Raw genomic sequence first — 20935 nt, forward strand, 5'->3', positions numbered from 1 at the left:
AATCTTCGTCAGTAGAAAACTGCAGACGTCACATTTAACTCTTGAACCTGAAACGAGCGCCTGGGTTCACGTGCGACTATCTGACACCTCTGTCCTCCGTGATATCCGGACTTCAGAATAGAAACCTGAGCTCTACGTGTAGCCAGCAGCTGCTGTGGATCCGTGACTATTCTGGGATGGCAGTCTTCTACCTCGCCGCCAGCGGGGACAGGACATAAACTGCTGTCACCCACAATCACTGTCTGGGATGGCAGCTTATCAGAGGGATCGATAACCGGCGAGAGATGGCTGTCCGTCTCACCCTGACCTATAAAGGCTATTGGAACTATAAAGGACTGTTGGAAAGGAAATAGATAGAGTGTCATATGGCACAAAAGCAGAAGTCTGAGGCAGCAGAATGAGCTCAAATACCTGCAGCAACACGTCACCGCCCAAAGCTTCTTGGGTTGTGATTATTCCAGTGTTCATCTCAAGATGTCACCTCAGCATATTCACAGAGGACGCTTCGAAACCAAAGTACGGTGGCCAAGACCCGCCATTGCTGAAAATAAAAGAAACGCTGCAAATAAAAAGAAACGCTGCTGCAAATAAAATAAACGCTTAGCAAATAAAATAAAAGCTGCAAACAAAAAGAAACGCAGCTGTAAATAAAAAAAACCCTGCAAATATAAAGAAACCCTGCTGCAAATAAAATAAACGCCGCTGCAAATAAAATAAAAAAACGACGCAAATAAAAAAGCCACAACGGAAGTGAATTACCGGGGACTATTTTTGCCGATGCACCGGTGTACATGGCCTAACACATTAAAAATGACACGTAGCGACGTTGAACACTAACCTTTTCACTTACTTTCTCGTTCGTTGTTCTTCTTATTCCTCACTCTTCTTATTTCTTCCTTTTCACTTACGTCCTCTTCGTCTTCTTTTTCTCCTCTCACGTAAAAAACACCAGTGCATCAGCAAAAATAGTCCCCGGTAATTCACTTCCGTTGTGGCTTTTTTATTTCGTAGTTTTTTTTTATTTGCAGCGGCGTTTATTTTATTTGCAGCAGGGTTTTTTATATTTGCAGCTTTCTTTTATTTGCCGCAGCGCTTGTTTTTATTTGCAGCGTTTATTTCATTTGCAAAGCGTTTATTTTATTTGCAGCGGCGTTTATTTTATTTGCAGCAGGGTTTTTTATATTTGCAGCTTTCTTTTATTTGCCGCAGCGTTTGTTTTTATTTGCAGCATTTATTTTATTTGCAAAGCGTTTATTTTATTTGCAGTGGCGTTTCTTTTTATTTGCAGCGTTTCTTTTATTTTCAGCAATGGCGGATCTCGGCCACCGTACCAAAGCGCTGCTGAGCAGGATACCAAATACCAGAATGTGAACATGAATCAAAAACGATGAAAAACCATACGTGGAAAACACGGAGGGAGTAAACAGTATGAACCAGCCGGGAGCAAGGGAAAGACAAGACCAGTTATACACAGGGGTTAACGAGACACAGGTGCAGACGATCAGGGCAGATGAGAAACAGGAAAGTCAAACAAGAACTCAAACACAAAGACATGGGCTTCAAAATAAAACAGGAAGTAACAAACCGTGACAAGCTGAAGGCCACGGCGGATCATTTAACCCTTGTACTGTCTTCGGGTCAAAATAGCCTAATTCTCCTGTTCCTTCTTTCCTCCTGCTCTCTCCTTCCTTCTCCCTTCCTCTTTTCTCCCTTCCATCCTTCCTTTCTTCCTTCCTTCCTTCCTTCCTTCCTTCATTCCTTCCTTCCTTCCTTCCTTCTTTCCTCCCTTCCTCTTTTCTCCCTTCCATCCTTCCTTCCTTCTTCCTTTCCCTTTTTTCTTCCTTCCTTCCTTCCTTCCTTCCTTCCTTCCTTCCTTCCTTCCTTCCTTCCTTCCTTCCTTCCTTCCTTCCTTCCTTCCTTCCTTCCTTCCTTCCTTCTTTTCTCCCTTCCTTCCTTCCTTCCTTCCTTCCTTCTTTTCTCCCTTCCTTCCTTCCTTCCTTCCTTCCTTCCTTCCTTCCTTCCTTCCTTCCTTCCTTCCTTCCTTCTTTTCTCCCTTCCTTCCTTCCTTCCTTCCTTCTTTTTTCCCTTCCTTCCTTCCTTCCTTCCTTCCTTCTTTCCGTCCTTCCTTCCTTCTTTTCTCCCATCCTCCCTTCCGATTTCCTTCCTTCCTTCCTTCCTTCCTTCCTTCCTTCCTTCCTTCCTTCCTTCCTTCCTTCTTTCCTCCCTTCATTCCTTCTTCCTTTCCTCTTTTCTTCCTTCCTTCTTTCCTCCTGCTCTCGCCTTCTTTCTTTCCTTCTTTCCTTGTTTTCTCCCTTCATTCCTTCCTTCCTTCCTTCTTTTCTCCCATCCTCCCATCCTTCCTTCCTTCCTTCCTTCCTTCCTTCCTTCCTTCCTTCCTTCCTTCCTTCCTTCCTTCCTTCCTTCCTTCCTTCCTTCTTTTCATTCTTCCTTCCTTCCTTCCTTCTTTCCTTCTTTCCTTGTTTTCTCCCTTCCTTCCTTCCTTCCTTCCTTCCTTCCTTCCTTCATTCCTTCCTTCCTTCCTTCCTTCCTTCCTTCTTTTCTCCCATCCTCCCATCCTCCCTTCCTTCCTTCCTTCCTTCCTTCCTTCCTTCCTTCCTTCCTTCCTTCTTTCCTTCCTTCCTTCCTTCCTTCTTTCCTCCCTTCCTTCTTTCCTCCTGCTCTCTCCTTCCTTCTTCCCTTCCTCTTTTCTCTCTTCCTTCCTTCTTTCCTTCTGTCCTTGTTTTCTTCCTTCCTTCCTTCCTTCCTTCCTTCCTTCCTTCCTTCCTTCCTTCCTTCCTTCCTTCCTTCCTTCTTTCCTCCCTTCCTTCTTTCCTCCTGCTCTCTCCTTCCTTCTTCTCTTCCTTTTTTCTCCCTTCCTTCCTTCTTTCCTTCTCTCCTTGTTTTCTCCCTTCCTTCCTTCCTTCCTTCTTTTCTCCCTTCCTTTTCTCCCATCCTCCCTTCCTTATTTTCTTTCTTTCTTCCTTCCTTCCTTCCTTCCTTCCTTCCTTCCTTCCTTCCTTCCTTCCTTCCTTCCTTCCTTCCTTCCTTCCTTCCTTCTTTCCTTCCTTCCTTCCTTCCTTCCGTCCTTCCGTCCTTCCCTCCTTCCTTCCTTCCTTCCTTCCTTCCTTCCTTCCTTCCTTCCTTCCTTCCTTCCTTCCTTCCTTCCTTCCTTCCTTCCTTCTTTTCATTCTTCCTTCCTTCCTTCCTTCTTTCTTTCCTTCCTTCCTTCTTTCCTTCCTTCCTTCCTTCCTTCCTTCCTTCCTTCTTTCCTCCCTTCTTCCCTTCCTCCTTCCTTGACCCGTAGACAGCACAAGAGTTAAGGATCCTGCGGCTCATCAGGCCACGGTGCCAGCAGGCTTACCCGACTCACGACGTGTGTCGCCACGGTAGCGATTGTGGCGGAGCTGCCGAGCTCGTCCCCGTGTCAGCTCTGGAAGTTCTTGTTTCGGATCTTGTTTCAGGAGCATCGCTTGAAAAGAAGACGTGGGCGGGTTCCAGCTGACCTCCAGACCTGGCGACAAAAACAGCAGTCTCCAGAAAAACTACGAAGGGCTTTACGGAGCATTTATCCAGTAATCCAGTTCCCTCTGAGGTGCATTATACTTGCGAGCTGCACGTCAGACTTGTTCCTCCTCCAGCTGGCGCTCGTGGACTTTTGGTTAGACTTCAGCGGTCAGTGGCCTGCGGTCAGTCTGCTCATCTCCATCACTCATCGATTCAAAGTGACATGGAGAGCAGAAACCTGCCGCTGCGATGAGCAGAGGCCCGTTGACATGTCCGTCACATGGTTTCATTTAAATGCAAATCAGTCGCCGGCTCACGGAGTAGGTGGTTAATTGTTTTAAGAAAGTGTCACCGATGTGAAGAGCAGTGTGTGTGTGTGTCATTAAAATCTGCACCAAATTAAAATATATACCCTCTACTATATAATCTCTGTGGGGCTTCTGGGTAGGAAAAAGTGCAAATAAATGCAGTGAATTTCAGTTCTGTCAAACCATTAAAATGAAGCTGCCTTTTAAAAGAAAACAGTTTTTTTAAAGGAGCATGAGGCTCCTTTTAAGAAATGAGACTCTCTAGCGCCACCCTTCACCACGACGGCCGTCGGGGGTACTGCAGCCAACAGTGAAGCCGGCACGGGAGAACGGGGAGAACGCACATGCAGCGTCATGTAACGTCACATCCGCAGGACAGCGCGGGAAATTCCGGGCACAATTGCAGCACATTTTGCAGCACACAGCCTGTTCAAGGCAACGGAGAGATACGCTAGAGGGCTCATTCTTTTTGGTTTGGAACGCTTCATCTGACATTATTACTAGAAAACTTAAAACGTATACAAATTTTTTTCATAAATCCTGCCTCAATCCTGCCTCATGCTCCTTTAAGACAAAAACCTTTAATTTCTCAGCAGCCGAATAAATAAAAACAACATCTGAGGAGTTAAACGTGGGAGTCCTGTAAACAACCAACTCCTGTGTTCTAGAAGCATCAGCAGCGTCTCCAGTGACTATCGGCTCCAGCGGCGCCGCTGGGGATTTTGGGTCCCATGAAAATAATCTTTACAGGGCCCCCAACCCATCGGCAAGATTTTTTGATCCTCTTTTACTTATAATTATGCATTGCATGCATAATTATGTATTTTTGACTATATTTACCATATTTGAGAAAGAAGAAAAACATCCATCCATTTTCCGCTGCTTATCCGTTCCCGGGTCGGCAGCAGTCTCAACAGAGATGCCCAGAACTCATTCACCCCAGACTTCCCTCACCCCAGACACTTCCTCCATCTCTTCCTCCAGCTCTTCCGAGGGGAGTCCGAGGCGTTCCCAGGCCAACCGAGAGACATAGTCTCTCCAGCGTGTCCTGGGTCTTCCCCGGGGTCTCCTCCTGGTGGGACATGCCTGGAACACCTCCCTAGGGAGGAGGGACATGCCTGGAACACCTCCCTAGGGAGGAGGGACATGCCTGGAAATCCTCCCTAGGGAGGAGGGACATGCCTGGAACACCTCCCTAGGGAGGAGGGACATGCCTGGAACACCTCCCTAGGGAGGAGGGACATGCCTGGAACACCTCCCTAGGGAGGATCCAGGAGGATCCGGTACAGATGCCCAAGCCACCTCAGCTGACTCCTCTCAATGTGGAGGAGTAGCGGCTCGACTCCGAGCTCCTCCCGGGTGACCGAACTCCTCACCCTATCTCTAAGGGAGCGTCCAGCCACCCTGCGGAGGAAACTCATCTCGGCCGCTTGTATCCGCGATCTTGTCCTTTCGGTCACTACCCAAAGTTCATGACCATAGGTGAGGGTAGGGGCGTAGATTGACCGGTAAATCGAGAGCTTCGCCTTTCGACTCAGCTCCCTCTTTACCACGACGGTCCAGTACATCGACCGCATTACTGCGGACGCTGCACCGATCTGTCTGTCAATCTCCCGCTCCATCGTTCCCTCACTCGTGAACAAGACCCCGAGATACTTGAACTCCTCCACCTGAGGCAGGACTTCTCCACCCACCGGGAGAACACCCTTTCCCGGTGGAGAACCATGGCCTCGGTCTTGGAGGTGCTGATTCTCATCCCTGCCGCGTCGCACTCGGCCTCAAACCGCCCCAGCACATGTTGAAGGTCCCTGTCCGATGAAGCCAACAAGACAACATCATCTGCAAAAAGCAGAGATGAAATCCTGTGGTTCCCAAACCGGATCCCCCTCCGGCCCCTGGCTGCGCCTAGAAATCCTGTCCATAAAAATTATGAACAGGACCGGTGACAAAGGGCAGCCCTGCCGGAGTCCAACGTGCACCGGGAACAAGTCTGATCTACTGCAATGCGAACCAAACTCCTGCTCTGATCATACAGAGACCGGACAGCCCTTAATAGAGGGCCCCGGACCCCATACTCACATAACGCCCCCCATTTATTAAAACTTTTCTCAGAATTCTGAGATTAATTATCTCAGATTTGTTTCTCAAGTGAATGCAATACGCTTCCGTAAGAAGCAGATGAAGGGACGACAGAATTGCTAAATATCGCTAAATATAGCCACGAGCTCGCTGAGCTGGCAACGCTGCGCCTCAGGCCTCCAAGGATTCATAAACACTGAACAAGAGCAGACCTGAAACACAAGACAGAACCGGTCTTCTCCAGGTCAGATCCGGTCCCGTAGACGAGACGCTGGCAGTGTCCAGTTTCCTCATGACTGATGCGGTTATTCTGAGTCCTCCATTCATCTCCTAATATAGAGCTTCAGCTGCAGCCGTTTAACCGGCGACACGGCGAGCGCCTCGTTGGAGACACCCATCGCCGGCGGCTGAATGATGACGGAGGGCAGTAATAAGAAAAAGACGAATGCCCTCCACTTCCCGGGCCGGAGCCGCTCGGCTGCGGCGTTAGAGGACGACGTGTCACTTTAGAGAAGTTAATGGTTTTTAGTTTGTGATATTTCTGTTTTGTGCCAAACGAGAGGAGCCAGAACAGTGAATGACAATGAAGAGATAAATCACCCGGCGGCTGCAATTAAAGGAGGTCACGGCGCCGACGGCGAACAGCGACGCGGCGCGTCTCGCTCTCAGAGTGTTTGATTGCACCGTTAATGAAGTGTTATACATGAAACTGCCCTCCACCGCCGATGCAGGAGCATTCAGGAGCGCTGAGCTCCGGCGTTTGCCGTCGCTTCGTCCCCACCAGGTTCTGCCGGAGTCCAGAGGTGTCAAGTAACAAAGTACAAATACTTCGTTACCTTACTTAAGTAGAAATTTTGGTTATCTTTACTTCACTGGAGTAATTATTTTTCAGATGACTTTTTACTTTTTACTCCTTACATTTTCACACAATTATCTGTACTTTTTACTCTTTACATTTTAAAAACAGCCTTGTTACTCTATTTCATATCAGCCTTTTAAGAATAAAAGAAGGAAAGAAAGAAGGAAGGAAGGAAGGAAGGAAGGAAGGAAGGAAGGAAGGAAGGAAGGAAGGAAGGAAGGAAGGAAGGAAGGAAGGAAGGAAGGAAGGAAGGAAGGAAGGAAGGAAGGATGAAAAGAAGGAAGGAAGGAAGGAAGGAAGGAAGGAAGGAAGGAAGGAAGGAAGGAAGGAAGGAAGGAATGAAGGAAGGAAGGAAGGAAGGAAGGAAGGATGAAAAGAAGGAAGGAAGGAAGGAAGGAAGGAAGGAAGGAAGGAAGGAAGGAAGGAAGGAAGGAAGGAAGGAAGGAAGGATGAAAAGAAGGAAGGAAGGAAGGAAGGAAGGAAGGAAGGAAGGAAGGAAGGAAGGAAGGAAGGAAGGAAGGAAGGAAGGAAGGAAGGAAGGAAGGAAGGAAGGAAGGAAGGAAGGAAGGAAGGAAGGAAGGAAGGAAGGAAGGAAGGAAGGAAGGAAAGAGGAAGGGAAGAAAGAAAATTGCTCCATCCGGATCGAGTGAATTTGGTTGTGGTTGTTTCAGATGTTCTTGTCCAGTTTTGTTCTTACATCCGTTCCCTCAGATTCCTGCAACTAAACTTGGATGTACATTCCAATAAAGGTTAGGATAAATGATAACATGAACATGAACGTTTGACTTTTTGCACCATTACAATACTTATAGGTAACTAGTCATCATATCTGCTGCTCTCTGAAACACATGTTAATGCTCAATAGTACACATATATGCTTCTTTAATATATTTGCATTATACTAAGATGCATTCATTTTCAATGGCTTTTCTCCTTAATGGCTTTTTTCCCCCTTACATTACTTTTACTTTTATACTTTAAGTAGTTTTGAAACCAGTACTTTTATACTTTTTCTTGAGTAAAAAACTTGAGTTGATACTTCAACTTCTACAGGAGTATTTTTAAACTCTAGTATCTATACTTCTACCTGAGTAATGAATGTGAATACTGAAGACACCTCTGCCGGAGTCTGTTCCCGCTGTCTTTGGGGGAAAGGCCGGTTGACCCTTGAAACATCCTCGTGTTCGTTTGTCTGGTGCACCATAAGAAAACCAGTGAACAGAATCAAAGTTATTACAAGCTTTATTATATCAGGCAAAATGTTTTCCAGCCGGAGGTGCCCTATTTATACTGAAAAGGGAGGTGTTCTTTATAGGTGCGGATGTTTAACCTTATCTGTGAAAACATCTGTGGTTAAAGAAACCTAAACATGTCACACTTTCAGACATCACTAAAGATCACTAGATCACTAAAACTTTGAGAAACACAGGATGGAACCTATCAGTTTTAAAACCTCTGTTTCTCTTCATTGTCTTCACCTAAAGAAGAACTCAGCAAAACAGTTTATTCCTACAAACCAGGATGTTGTCTCGCATTGAGAGTAACTACTGTACCAGTGTAGAATCTCATACTGTAGCAAACCCATTCAAACCTTTAAACAATTTCATAAAATCCTAACACCATGGACGGTCCGTCAAACATCGTCGCCGGCCGCTGCGCAGCCATCCTGGGAATAAGATTCTCCTTTTTTTCTTTTTGTTTCTTTTTATTTCTTATTTCTTAAAACAGGTAATAATACAGGTGCGCAAAACAAAAACAGAAACGTATACAGGTACAGGACAAGAGGGGATGCTAGAGACAAATAGACAAACAAAACAGTACAAAACAACAAAATCAATGTTTGTGACCGTGAATTTGTGTGTGTGTGTGTGGTGTGTGTGTGTGTGGTGTGTGTGTGTGTGTGTGTGTGTGTGTGTGTGTGTGTGTGTGTGTGTGTGTGTGTGTGTGTGTGTGTGTGTGTGTGTGTGTGTGTGTGTGTGTGTGTGTATGAATATGATGGTTTTCTAGAATTATGGTTATTTTAGGAAAAAGACGGCAGCCAAAAAAAAGGAAATAAATAAAATAAAAAATTAATTAATTAATTAATAACAAATTATAATATAAAGTAAAAGAAGTGGGCAATCAATCAATTAAATAAGTGATGTCAAGTTTAATAATAAATATATATATATCGTCATTAACATCACAATCCTCTTTGAACATACAAAAATACACATATTTATTCAGAAAAGAAAAGGAAAATAAGTAACAATAATTATGATAATGATATGAGTGATTAATAATAATAATAATAATAATAATAATAATAATAATACATTTTATTTATAATGCACTTTACATTCCCAAAAAATCAATTCATAATATAATAATTACAATAATTACAGAAGTAATAACAATAATATTCTAACAATTATAGTAATCACAAGTACAGTTGTCATAGCAATAACAGCAATATTAATATAATAATTATAATCAAGAATAATAATAATATAGTCTTGCTCATAATAATGCGCAAATTCAAACATTTTCTACATAACCCTTGATCTTTTTGTAAATTGCAATATCGTGCAACAGCTCGTTAAACCTGCCGTGCCTTCTTTTTGTTTGTTCTCCGTCTCCGTGACTTTAGGAAGCAGTTGAAGCGTCGGTGCATGTCAGTAATTAGAAATACAGCTCAGTCGTCAACAAACACCTCAATGACAGCAGACTGTTCAAGATGTCTTCTCCAGCTTCCCAAGAGAATAAATGTTTTATTTGGGGGATTTCCTGTGTTCGGCACCAGTGGCGGCTGGTGGTAAAAATTTGGGGGGTGTATGTCAATGTACCTTCGCATACATGGGGGTGTAACTGTTCACAGAAGTCACGGTGAGGTACCAGCTTGGCACAATGAGGAAAAAAGAAAGGTAGAAAATAATATTTTGGTCCTTTTAATTTAGAAAAATGTAACCATCCAACAACAATGGCTTATTGGTCATAAGTTTCAGTGAAGCAGTTCAGTTCTGCTGCAGTGGAAAAAGAAAACTGAACATAAAGTCTGGGTTTAACATTTCAACAAGTCCACTCTTATTTTGTATTGTTTGGTTCTTCCTGGTTTGGGTTCAGTTTATTTTACACATTAGAGAGAAGAAAAACATGGACATTTCCATTGTTCTGTCTGGAATTGATATTATTTCGTAAGATAACGTTCCTTTCTTTCAGATATTTGATCAACAAAAATTATTTCAAAAGCAAGTGTTATTTAACCTATTTAAAACCAGAGGTGTCTTCAGTATTCACATTCATTACTCAGGTAGAAGTATAGATACTAGAGTTTAAAAATACTCCTGTAGAAGTATCAACTCAAGTTTTTTACTCAAGAAAAAGTATAAAAGTACTGGTTTCAAAACTACTTAAAATATAAAAGTAAAAGTAATGTAAGGGAGAAAAAAGCCATTAAGGACAAAAGTCATTGAAAATGAATGCATCTTAGTATAATGCAAATATATTAAAGAAGCATATATGTGTACTATTGAGCATTAACATGTGTTTCAGAGAGCAGGAGATATGATGACTAGTTGCCTATAAGTATTGTAATGGTGCAAAAAGTCAAACTTCAGAGGCATGTTATCATTTATCCTAACCTTTATTGGAATGTACATCCAAGTTTAGTTGCAGGAATCTGAGGGAACGGATGTAAGAACAAAACTGGACAAGAACATCTGAAACAACCACAACCAAATTCACTCTATCCGGATGGAGCAATTTAACTGGATAGTTTTTTTTTAAAGGCCGAAATGAAATAGAGTAACGAGGCTGTTTTTAAAATGTAAGGAGTAAAAAGTACAGATAATTGCGTGAAAATGTAAGGAGTAAAAGTAAAAAGTTGTCTGAAAAATAATTACTCCAGTGAAGTATAGATAACCAAAATTTCTACTTAAGTAAGGTAACAAAGTATTTGTACTTCGTTACTTGACACCTCTGTTTAAAACAAACATAAAAATCGGGTTTGTGTAGTTCAGTTTGATTGTCTAAAAAAGACGGGGAATTAATTGTCCAATCACATTAGATTAAAAACAACATACGAGTCACGATGCTGATCGCTGATTCGTTGCTGATAACTGAGTTTCTGGGATGAACACGACTGCATCCCTTTAATTCAGACCAATTAAAAGATCCTCAGATCACGTGCTTATGAAATGTTCGAGTTTATTATTTTATTTTTATATTTAATTTTTCTTCTCTTGATTTGATGGGGGTGGCTCCCTAGCGCCCTCTACTGACCAGCCGCCATGGTTTGGTACTAAATCGAAAGTTACGCCTGTAACTACGGTTCTATGAGTCCCGGATGACCGCCAGGCGGTGCTGTAAGCACTGGATATCTCCCCCTCGCGCATGCGCATGTCGAGTACAATACCAACAATGTCACGTCACCCGTGACCCCTGCATGACCCCCGGAAGGGTATATCTTCCGGCGTCAGCATGGGATCGGCTCCTAGAATCTTCTCGCGAGAGCACGAGGATTCGGAGTGACCGGCAGGCCTGGCGGTCATCCGGGACTCATAGAACCGTAGTTACAGGCGTAACTTTCGTTCTATTTCGTCCCTACTGACCGCCAGGCGGTGCTGTAAGCACTGGATGACGAATACCAACAATGTCACATAGAATCCCGGTCACATACCACACTGATCAGGGGCAGAAGGACCCGGGAGTAGAACCACGCCCAATGGTTGGGGAGTGGCGACATTGATCCGGTAAAACCTGGAAAACGTGTCTGGCGACGTCCACGAAGTCGCGGTGCAGATGTCCTCCAGAGGCACCCCCTGCAGGGCAGCCAAGAAGCTGCGACGCTTCTGGCCGAGTGGCACCTCACCCCCACTGGTAAGGGGCGGCCACTGGCCCTGTGGGCGCGCTCGACGGTGTCCACCACCCAGTGGGACGGCGCTGTCCAGAAACAGCACGCCCCCTGTTGGGGCCACCATGGCAGAGAACAAGCTGCTCCGACCGTCGCACAGGCGCGGTAGCATAAGCAGCAAGGGCCCGTACGGGGCACAAAGGGCTCGGCCCACTCTCTGCAGGACCTAGGGCAGGAACGCCACGTTCGGCCACAACATAGCCCCTGAGCTGACTGACAGGGCATGTAACTCATCGACTCGCCGATGTCATGGCGAGGAGAAAAGCTATCTCCGTAGAGAGCCACTTCAGGCCCACCCGGGCCAAGGGCCCAAAAGGGTGGAGAAGAGAGGGCACCTAGCACCATGGGCAGGTCCCACACTGCTCGGGGGTTTATATTCATGTTTATGTTCAGGTTCTCTGGAAAGCGTCTAGAGACAACATCTGTTGTATTAGACGCTATATAAAAATCGAATGGAATCGAAAACTGGGGCCTTTGGGCCCCTCGGGGGGGTGGGGGGGCGTAGCCTCAGAGCCCCCCTGAGAAAGAGAAACCAGCCGGTGGCACCCCACGGTGGCATTCTCAACCAGGGCATGTTGCGATGAAATGACCGCCACATGCACCCTTAAAGTGGACTGAGCACGGCCACCATCCAGGAGGGACCGAAAGGAACCCCAGGATCGTGGCCACGGGGCAAAGAACAGGGTCCTCTGCCCCGTCTGCACACCAGGCAGAGAATCTCCCCCACTCGCACTCATACCAGAGGCGGGTGGGAGGCACATGGGCATTCGAGATGCCAGCCCTGACGGGTTCAGGACAGCTTGACAACAATGGGTCGGGCGCCGCAGCGGCCAGACTCAGAGCCAAAAACGACGGGGTCGGGGTGCAAAACCTGAATCCCCGGCTGGAAAAGACGGTCCCTCTGGGGGGCGTCATGTCGTGTCGCAGCAGAGCCTCCGCAGCAGTGGAAACTACGTTTCCCCGGTCGGAAGGGGGCCAACAAGAGGAGCCCGTGAGCCCTCTGGGGGACCCTCTGCAAAGGCGGCTTGCGCCGGGAGAGGAAGTCCGTCACCCGGTTCCTGTCTCCAGGCAGGAACATCGCCCGAAGGCCGGGCAGGCGAGGAGCTGTCCACGCTAGGAGGCCCCGGAACACCTGCAGCAGCTGTGCAGAGTCGGGGCCCCCTCTGGTGGCCGATCAAGGAACAGTGGACACACTGTCCGACCGACCCGGCACGTGCCTCCCCCACAGGAGTTGCAAAAAATGTTAGTGTGAAGTGCAGAGCCCAGAGCTCCAGCACGTTGATGTAGCGCGTGCGGACCCGGGAGGACTACTGATGACAGCCTCCCGGCAGGGAGGGGAAAGCGCCTAAGGGCACACCCCTCAGCCGGAATGTCCCGCCTCTTCAGGGTGCAAGGGTATAGACACACACCCGCGAAACCCTGACCAGCCTGCGCCCGTGCCTCTTGGCATCCAGGCGAGGCTGTCCAGCCACATTGCAGGGGGCGTAGCGACAGCAGGCCCAAAGGTATAAGAGGGGCAAGGGTTGCCATCACGCACCTGGTGAAAAAAGTCCTCGGTGACAGGGAGAGCCCGCACAGGAACACCCTGAACCGACAACGGTGGCCCCGGTAGGCGAGCCCCCGGAACCACCGGTGACGTGCCGCGACCGGCACGTGAAACAAGCGCCCTGTAGGTCCACAGTTGCAAACCACTTCCTCCTGACCAACGCAGAGCATCTGCTGTGGTCAAGCCTCCGGAAGGGCAAGACCTTCATGTATTCGTCGAGGTCCCTCAAGTCCAAGATGGGACGACGTCCGTCGTCTCTCTTGCTGACGAGAAAGTAGCTCAAGTAGAACCCCCAGGCCGCGGCGGGGGGTCCACCGGCATGATGGCGCTTTTGGCCAGTAGGGCGGGCAACACCTGAGCCCGAGCCGGAATGTTTGCCGGGTCTCTGACGATGGTCATCTCAACCCGGCCGGAGATAGGAGGCCGGTGTCGGAACTGCAATACGTACCCCCGGGCTAGGGTGGAAACCACCCGGGCCCCAATGAGCAGGCAGCCCAGTAACCGAGCTGCTGCCGGAAAAGTAGCTGACGACCGGCTCCGTGGCCTTAGCGCCGTCTCCCCCGGGCTCCGGACGTCCCGGGGGGGCGACGGTCGGGATCAACGCCCCGACGCTGGTGGGACGGTCCGCGCACAGGGGGGCGAAAGTCACCAGCAGGCTGACTCACAGACCGCTGAAAGCCGCGCCGGCCGCCGTGGGCAGGCGGCCGGGGGCGAGGCCCGGGGGCCGGTGAAGGGCCTCCCGGTGTACAGGAGGCGGCCGCACCCCTGTGAAGGTGCACCAGCCGCTGCCTGGTCTCATCAGCCAGGGCGGTGCGGTTCAGAGCTTCCAGGGCAGTTGCCCCAAACAGCTCCCCCGGTTCTGCCGGTGCCTGACGAAGAACCCTACGAGCAGTCTCCGTCAGGGGTGACTGCGCCAGTCAGACATGACGGCGCGTGTGCACCAGGGTGGACATCAGCCGCCCCAGTTCCCTCGTTTGGGAGGCAAAAAGCCTGTAGGGATATGTCACACATGTCCTGTGTGGAATCATCCACCTGTGCATCCTGCAGGGAGGTGGAGAGAGCCAGTAGCAGATGAAAAAAGGGTGTTCCCCAGCCAGCCGATGCGTGCCGCTGTTTCATAAGCCTTACAAATATGCCCATCAGTAACCCTACTCTGGGTAGAGGGGCACTTGGGATCTGGCTTCAGAGCCTCATCAGGAGCCACTATCAGTGCTGCAATGGAGGGCTCGATGGGGGGGGGCATGTGGTGGAGACCAGCCACAGCAGCGTCCTCCATCGCCGTCAGAGCACGGTCATCAGCCGGCTGTGACATCTCTCCAGCATGAGTGCAGCTCCCTCAAAAAATCCGACGAAGGCGGAATGGTGAATCCCACCGGAGAAGGATTGCGCCTGTGGAAGGCGCTAGAGGCCACCTCCGCACGCGGTGCATCCAGCTGCAAGTGTGCCAGGGCAGTGCGGATAATGCTCTGCACGGAGGAACAAACCGTCCCCTCCCGAGAGCTCTGGGCAGATGAGTGCGAGGAGAACCCCGAGCGCTGTGAGGCCGGGTCCCCTGATGACACGTTGAAGTGGCTCGCCGAGGCTGCAACGGAGATGGCGTCCTCCGGCAGCGGCGGTGGCGACCCCAGAGCAAACTCTGGCATGGCAGGTTCCACCTGGCCAGTACCAGGTTGCAGATTGAGGAGGAGCGCCTTCATCTGCTCCATGTCGGCAGCCAAGCGATCTACCTTCGAGGAGAGCTGGCTCGTCATCCGCCGTCGTTTGGGGGCCCCCACCACTCTCCTTGCCGATCGCTTCAGAGAAGACTGCGGCTGGGATGAGGGGAGGCTGGCCGACGGCCCCGGCTGCTCAGGGCCCAGGCATGACACGCAGAGGTCCTGGTCAACCGCAGGATCCAGGGCGGCCATGCACCCTGAGCATGAACGCTCCATCACAGCGACCGGTGGGAGAGGGAGCGGACACGCTGCCGTCGCCACGGATGTGCTGGCAGGAGAGAGGAGCGGACACGCTGCGTCACCACGTAGGTGTCAGTGGGAGAGGGGAGCGGAAACGCTGCCGTCACCACAGCGAGCACGCTGCCGTCACCACCGATATGCAGGTGGGAGAGGGGAGGGCCACGCTGCCGTCAATACGGGTGTGTCAGTGGGAGAGGGGAGCGGAAACGCTGCCGTCACCACAGCGAGCACGCTGCCGTCACCACCGATGTGCAGGTGGGAGAGGGGAGGGCCACGCTGCCGTCACCACGGCTATGAGAAAAGGCAAAAATAGGCATCTTTACTCAAAAAGAAGAGAACAATCCTCTCTCGATTCTTTCCTTTTTTTTTTTTTTTTCAAAAGAAAAAAATAATCTGCAAGGAAAAAATAATTTTGTCACATTAATAAAGTGGGAGAGGGAGCGAAACGCTGCCGTCACCACAAATGAGCCGGTGGGAGAGGGGCGTGGCCTCCACCACGGCTGTAAGAAAGACCAAAAAAGGTGTTTGTATTGTTTTTTCAAAAGAAAAAAATAATCCTTTTCTGTCTTCTTTTTTTCCTTTTTTTTTTTTTTTTTCAAAAGAAAAAAAAAAATCCGCAAGGAAAAAATAATGTTGTCACATTAATAAAGTGGGAGAGGGAGCGAAACGCTGCCGTCACCACAAATGAGCCGGTGGGAGAGGGGCGTGGCCTCCACCACGGCTGTAAGAAAGACCAAAAAAGGTGTTTGTATTGTTTTTTCAAAAGAAAAAAATAATCCTTTTCTGTCTTCTTTTTTTTTTTTTTTTTCCAAAGAAAAAAATAATCTGCAAGGAAAAAATAATGTTGTCACATTAATAAGTGGGGAGAGGAAGCGAAACGCTGTCTCCCCGCAGATTGTGATCAGGTGTCAGGCGCAGCTTGACAGCTTACCTTCTGTCAGCTGGGCAGGGGGGCGGGGCGGGGCGGGGAGACGCCGCCGCCGCCGCAACGAACACCAATAAATACCGCGTGGCCACAGCTCCTCGGAGGACGACAGAGATCGTTACTCCTACCTTACGGCACGAAGCTGCACAGAGGCCGGCGGTTTTAGGGAGGAAAAAAAGGAGCTTCACAAAGCTCCTATTTCCGTCCCGTACTTCAGACGCGCGATGCGAGAAGAAAAAAGGAGCCGATCCCATGCTGACGCCGGAAGATATACCCTTCCGGGGGTCATGCAGGGGTCACGGGTGACGTGACATTGTTGGTATTGTACTCGACATGCGCATGCGCGAGGGGGAGATATCCAGTGCTTACAGCACCGCCTGGCGGTCAGTAGGGACGAAATAGAACTGTGGGTTTGATGCTGATGTCGTGGCCTGTTTTAGATCAGCTGGAGTTGTCCTTGATGCGACTCTCGGCTGAAGGTTTAACTTTAAACTGAAGCTCGAACCAGGGGCGTCAATCGGGTATGAAGGTACGGCAGCCGCCACACCTCGGCTTCAAGGGAAAATGTAAATGTTTGTTTTTTTAATACATTTATGGAATTACTCTGTGTCTATTTGTATTGATTATTCTATTACTTAATACATATAGAATAACTACAAATGCAAATCAGAACAACATGATCGATTTCACTAGTTATTATACACTGCAAAAACTCAAAATCTTAACAAGAATATTTGTCTTATTTCTAGTTAAAATGTCTAATTTTTAGTCAAAAAAAAAAATCTCATTACACTTAAGACAAGATTCAAAAACAACTATTTTCACCTGTTTCAAATAGATTTTCACTTAAAATAAGTGGAAAAATCTGCCAGTGGAACAAGATTTTTTTGCTTTGTAATGAGAAGATAAATCTTGTCCCTCTGGCAGATTTTTCTACTTATTTCAAGTGAAAATGTACTTGAAACAGGTGAAAATGGTCAAATAACAAGTTATATTTCTGGTGAGGACTCTTGTTTTAAGTGTAATGAGATTTTTTGACTAAAAATGAGACATTTTAACTAGAAATAAGACAAATATTTTGAGTTTTTGCAGTGAGCGAGACTGCATTTGAAAAAGTTCCAGTTTTCTTGATCACGCAGATAAGCTACATAAACTTCTGTGATGAGTATTTGCTGGATGTGTTGATTGATACTCTAGTTAAGTTCTGTGACTCGTAACCTTGCCATACCTTAGCTTCCACTGAATTGACGCCACTGGCTCGAACCCAGACAGCCGCTGTTGTCCTGCAGCCCGGGACACATCTGCATCCGCGTTCATACCTGCCGTCTCTGATGGCCGTCTCTCTCTCTCCTCCGGGTTTATTCGTTCACGCTCTGACCCACATTCCCTGCCGGAGCAATTACTGATTCATTCGCCACGTCTGGACACCGTCCGACGTCTCCTCCCTGATTAATGAGTGTGATCGTTGCAGGCGGCTGCAGCTTCAGCACCATTAATCTAATCTAAAGACACATGTAGGGTGGAGAGGGAGGACCGGGTGGACCGGGTGGACCGGGTGGACCGGGAGGACCGGGTGGACCGGGTGGACCGGGTGGACCGGGTGGACCGGGTGGACCGGGTGGAGAGGGAGGACTGGGTGGGCCGGGTGGGCCGGGTGGACCGGGCCTGCGAGGACTGACACCAGCAGCTTGTTGGGCTGCGGCGACCCTAAGTGTGACAGACGGAAGCTGCTGGAACTCCTGCTGACGTGTGCAAGTTTAGCAGAGCTATGAATACCTGAGCCAGCGATCCAGCCCGGACCAGCAGGGACCAGCAGGGACCAGCATGGACCATCATGGACCAGCATGGACCAACTGGGACCAGTATGCACCAGCATGGACCAGCATGGACCAGCATGGACCAGCATGGACTAGCATGGACCAGCATGGACCAGCATGGACCAGCATGGACTAGCATGGACCAGCATGGACCAGCATGGACCAACATGGACCAACATGGACCAGTGGTGACCAGCAGGGACCAGCATGGACCAGCATGGACCAACATGGACCAGCATGGACCAGTGGTGACCAGCATGGACCAGCATGGACTAGCGGTGACCAGCATGGACCAGCATGGACTAGCTGTGACCAGCATGGACCAGCTGTGACCAGCATGGACTAGCTGGGACCAGCATGGACCAGCACGGACCAGCGGGGACCAGCATGGACTAGCATGGACCAGCTTTGACCAGCATGGACTAGCTGGGACCAGCACGGACCAGCCGGGACCAGCAGGGACCAGCAGGGACTAGCCAGGACCAGCATGGACCAGCATGGACTAGCATGGACCAGTGGGGACCAGCCAGGACCAGCATGGACCAGCATGGACCAGCACGGACCAGCGGGGACCAGCAGGGACCAGCATGGACCAGCATGGACCAGCATGGACCAGCATTGACCAGCATGGACCAACTGGGACCAGTATGCACCAGCATGCACCAGCATGGACCAGTGGGGACCAGTGGGGACCAGCATGGACCAGTGGGGACCAGCATGGACCAGCATGGACCAGTGGGGACCAGCATGGACCAGTGGGGACCAGCATGGACCAGCCGTGACCAGCATGGACCAGCATGGACCAGTGGGGACCAGCATGGACCAGTGGGGACCAGCATGGACCAGCCGTGACCAGCATGGACCAGCATGGACCAGCATGGACCAGCATGGACCAGCATGGACCAGCATGGACCAGCGGGGAGCAGCCAGTACAAACCTGGACTAGCGGTGTCCAGCTGGGACCAGAATGGACCAGAATGGACCAGCCGGGACCAGATGGCGAGGCTGTTCTTAGTGCTGGTCTGGAGTTCCAGGTCCACTCGCTGCCAGAAGCTTCCTGTCTGAACGAGCTTCGGTTTCTCTCTTCTGTAAAAATAGCTTAACCTGATCTCGGGACGAAGACGCTGGCAGAGCGTCTCCGAGGAATATCACGTTTTCTATCCGAGCTGCTATCGCTTTAGCTCTGAGCAGCTCGGAGATGTATCTGTAACGGACAGACGAGACAGACGGGTGTCCGTTTCATCGCCGCGGGAAGAGCAAACCGGATGGATGATAAGTGAGAAAAACCTGTGCTGGAGTTGGAAAACCCAACCAAAGCTTAAAGGCGGGGAAGTTTGTCAAAAAAATAGCTGCTTAGGGTTGAGAATGCTGAAATAGTCCCATGTTGCACCGTCGCTGAGGCGTGCAGTGTTTGTCCCGGTCCACTGGGGGGGTTCAGGGTAAAAGCTTGATGCTCAGTAGCATTTACAGTGGGGCAAAAACGTATTTAGTCAGCCACCAATTGTGCAAGTTCTCCCATTTAAAAAGATGAGAGAGCCCTGTAATTTTCATCATAGGTAAACTTCAACCTAGGGCTGGGGGATATATCGAGATTTTAATATATATCGATATATTTTCAAATGCGAGACAATATCGTTTATATCGATTATTAAAAAAAATTAAAAAAAATACGATTTTGATATAGTTTATTTTGGGACAAATTGACTTGAATGTTTTATTTGAGATTTGCACAAATGTTTTGTTATTTGCACAACTGTCAACCTCAGTGGAAAAGTCTGCCTGTTACTGTCTACATTGTATGAATTGCACAGTGTATTTTAATTTAATTGTTATGCAGGAAAGGGATATTTGTTTTATTTTATTCAAGAAGCATTTTTATTCTATATATGCAGGCAGTTTATTTTTATTTCATTTGTTTTATACATTTTGATATTGTGCAGACCTCTGTTAATAAAGGAACCTGTGTGACATTTGGCACGAGGCTTTGTATTAAAACTGACTGTTTTTTTAAGGGTTTGCCTCAGAAAAAAATGAAGCTAACAGAGATGCTATGCTATAATGCTTTGGGGGAAACCCCAATTATGGCACAGAAAAAATATCGATATATATCGAGTATCGCCATTCAGCTAGAAAATATCGAGATATGACTTTTGGTCCATATCACCCAGCCCTACTTCAACCATGAGAGACAGAATGAAAAAAAGAATCAAGGAAATCACCGGTTAGAGCATCGTGGTTACTCCATAGCGGTTACAACATAGCGGTTACTCCATAGTGATTATAGCATAGCATTAATAGCATCGTGGTTACAGCATAGCAGTTACATCATAGCAGTTATAGCATAGGGGTATATCATCACTTATCTACTATATCAGGGGTCGGCAAACCAAAATGTTGAAAGAGCCATATTGGACCAAAAACACAAAAAACAAATATGTCTGGAGCCGCAAAAAATGAAAAGTCTTGTATCAGCCTTAGAATGAAGACAACACATGCTGCATGTTTCTATATTAGTTAGAACTGGGGGAAGATTTATTTTCATTATGCACTTCGAGAAAAAACTTGAAATGTCGAGAAAAAAGTCAAAATGTTGAGAAAAAGTTGAAATGTTGAAAAAAAAAGTCAAAATGTCGAAAAAAAATTCGAAATGTTGAGAAGAAATTCGAAATGTTGAGAAAAAAGTCAAAATTTTGAGAAAAAAGTCAAAATGTTGAGAAAAAAGTCTAAATATCGAGAAAAAGTCCAAATTTCGAGAAAAAAGTCGAAATGTTGAGAAAAGGAAAAAAATAAGAAAAAAAGAAAAAAAGGAAAAAAGAAAAAAAGGAAAAAAGAAAAAAAAGAAGAAAAAAAAGAGAAAAGAAGGAAAAAGAGAAGAAAAAAAAGGGGAAAAAAAAGGAAAAAACAGGTCAAACATTTCTGAAAAAGCTCCAGGAGCCACTAGGGCGGCGCTAAAGAGCCACATGCGGCTCTGGAGCCGCGGGTTGCCGACCCCTGTACTATATCATACTTTTTTTGCCCCACTGCACTTGCTTCTATTATTGTGATTGCGTG

The 20935-nt window shown here is 47.9% G+C and overlaps 1 protein-coding gene across 1 annotated transcript in view; it reads left to right on the forward strand.

Moving 5' to 3' along the window:
* Positions 1-20935, forward strand: part of cavin4a (caveolae associated protein 4a) — a 30501-nt gene that overhangs the window by 8765 nt on the left and 801 nt on the right. The gene's annotated exons all lie outside the window — the stretch shown is intronic.

The sequence above is a fragment of the Cololabis saira genome, chromosome 10, assembly GCF_033807715.1.
Source record: "Cololabis saira isolate AMF1-May2022 chromosome 10, fColSai1.1, whole genome shotgun sequence".
Classification (NCBI taxonomy): Eukaryota; Metazoa; Chordata; class Actinopteri; order Beloniformes; family Belonidae; genus Cololabis; species Cololabis saira.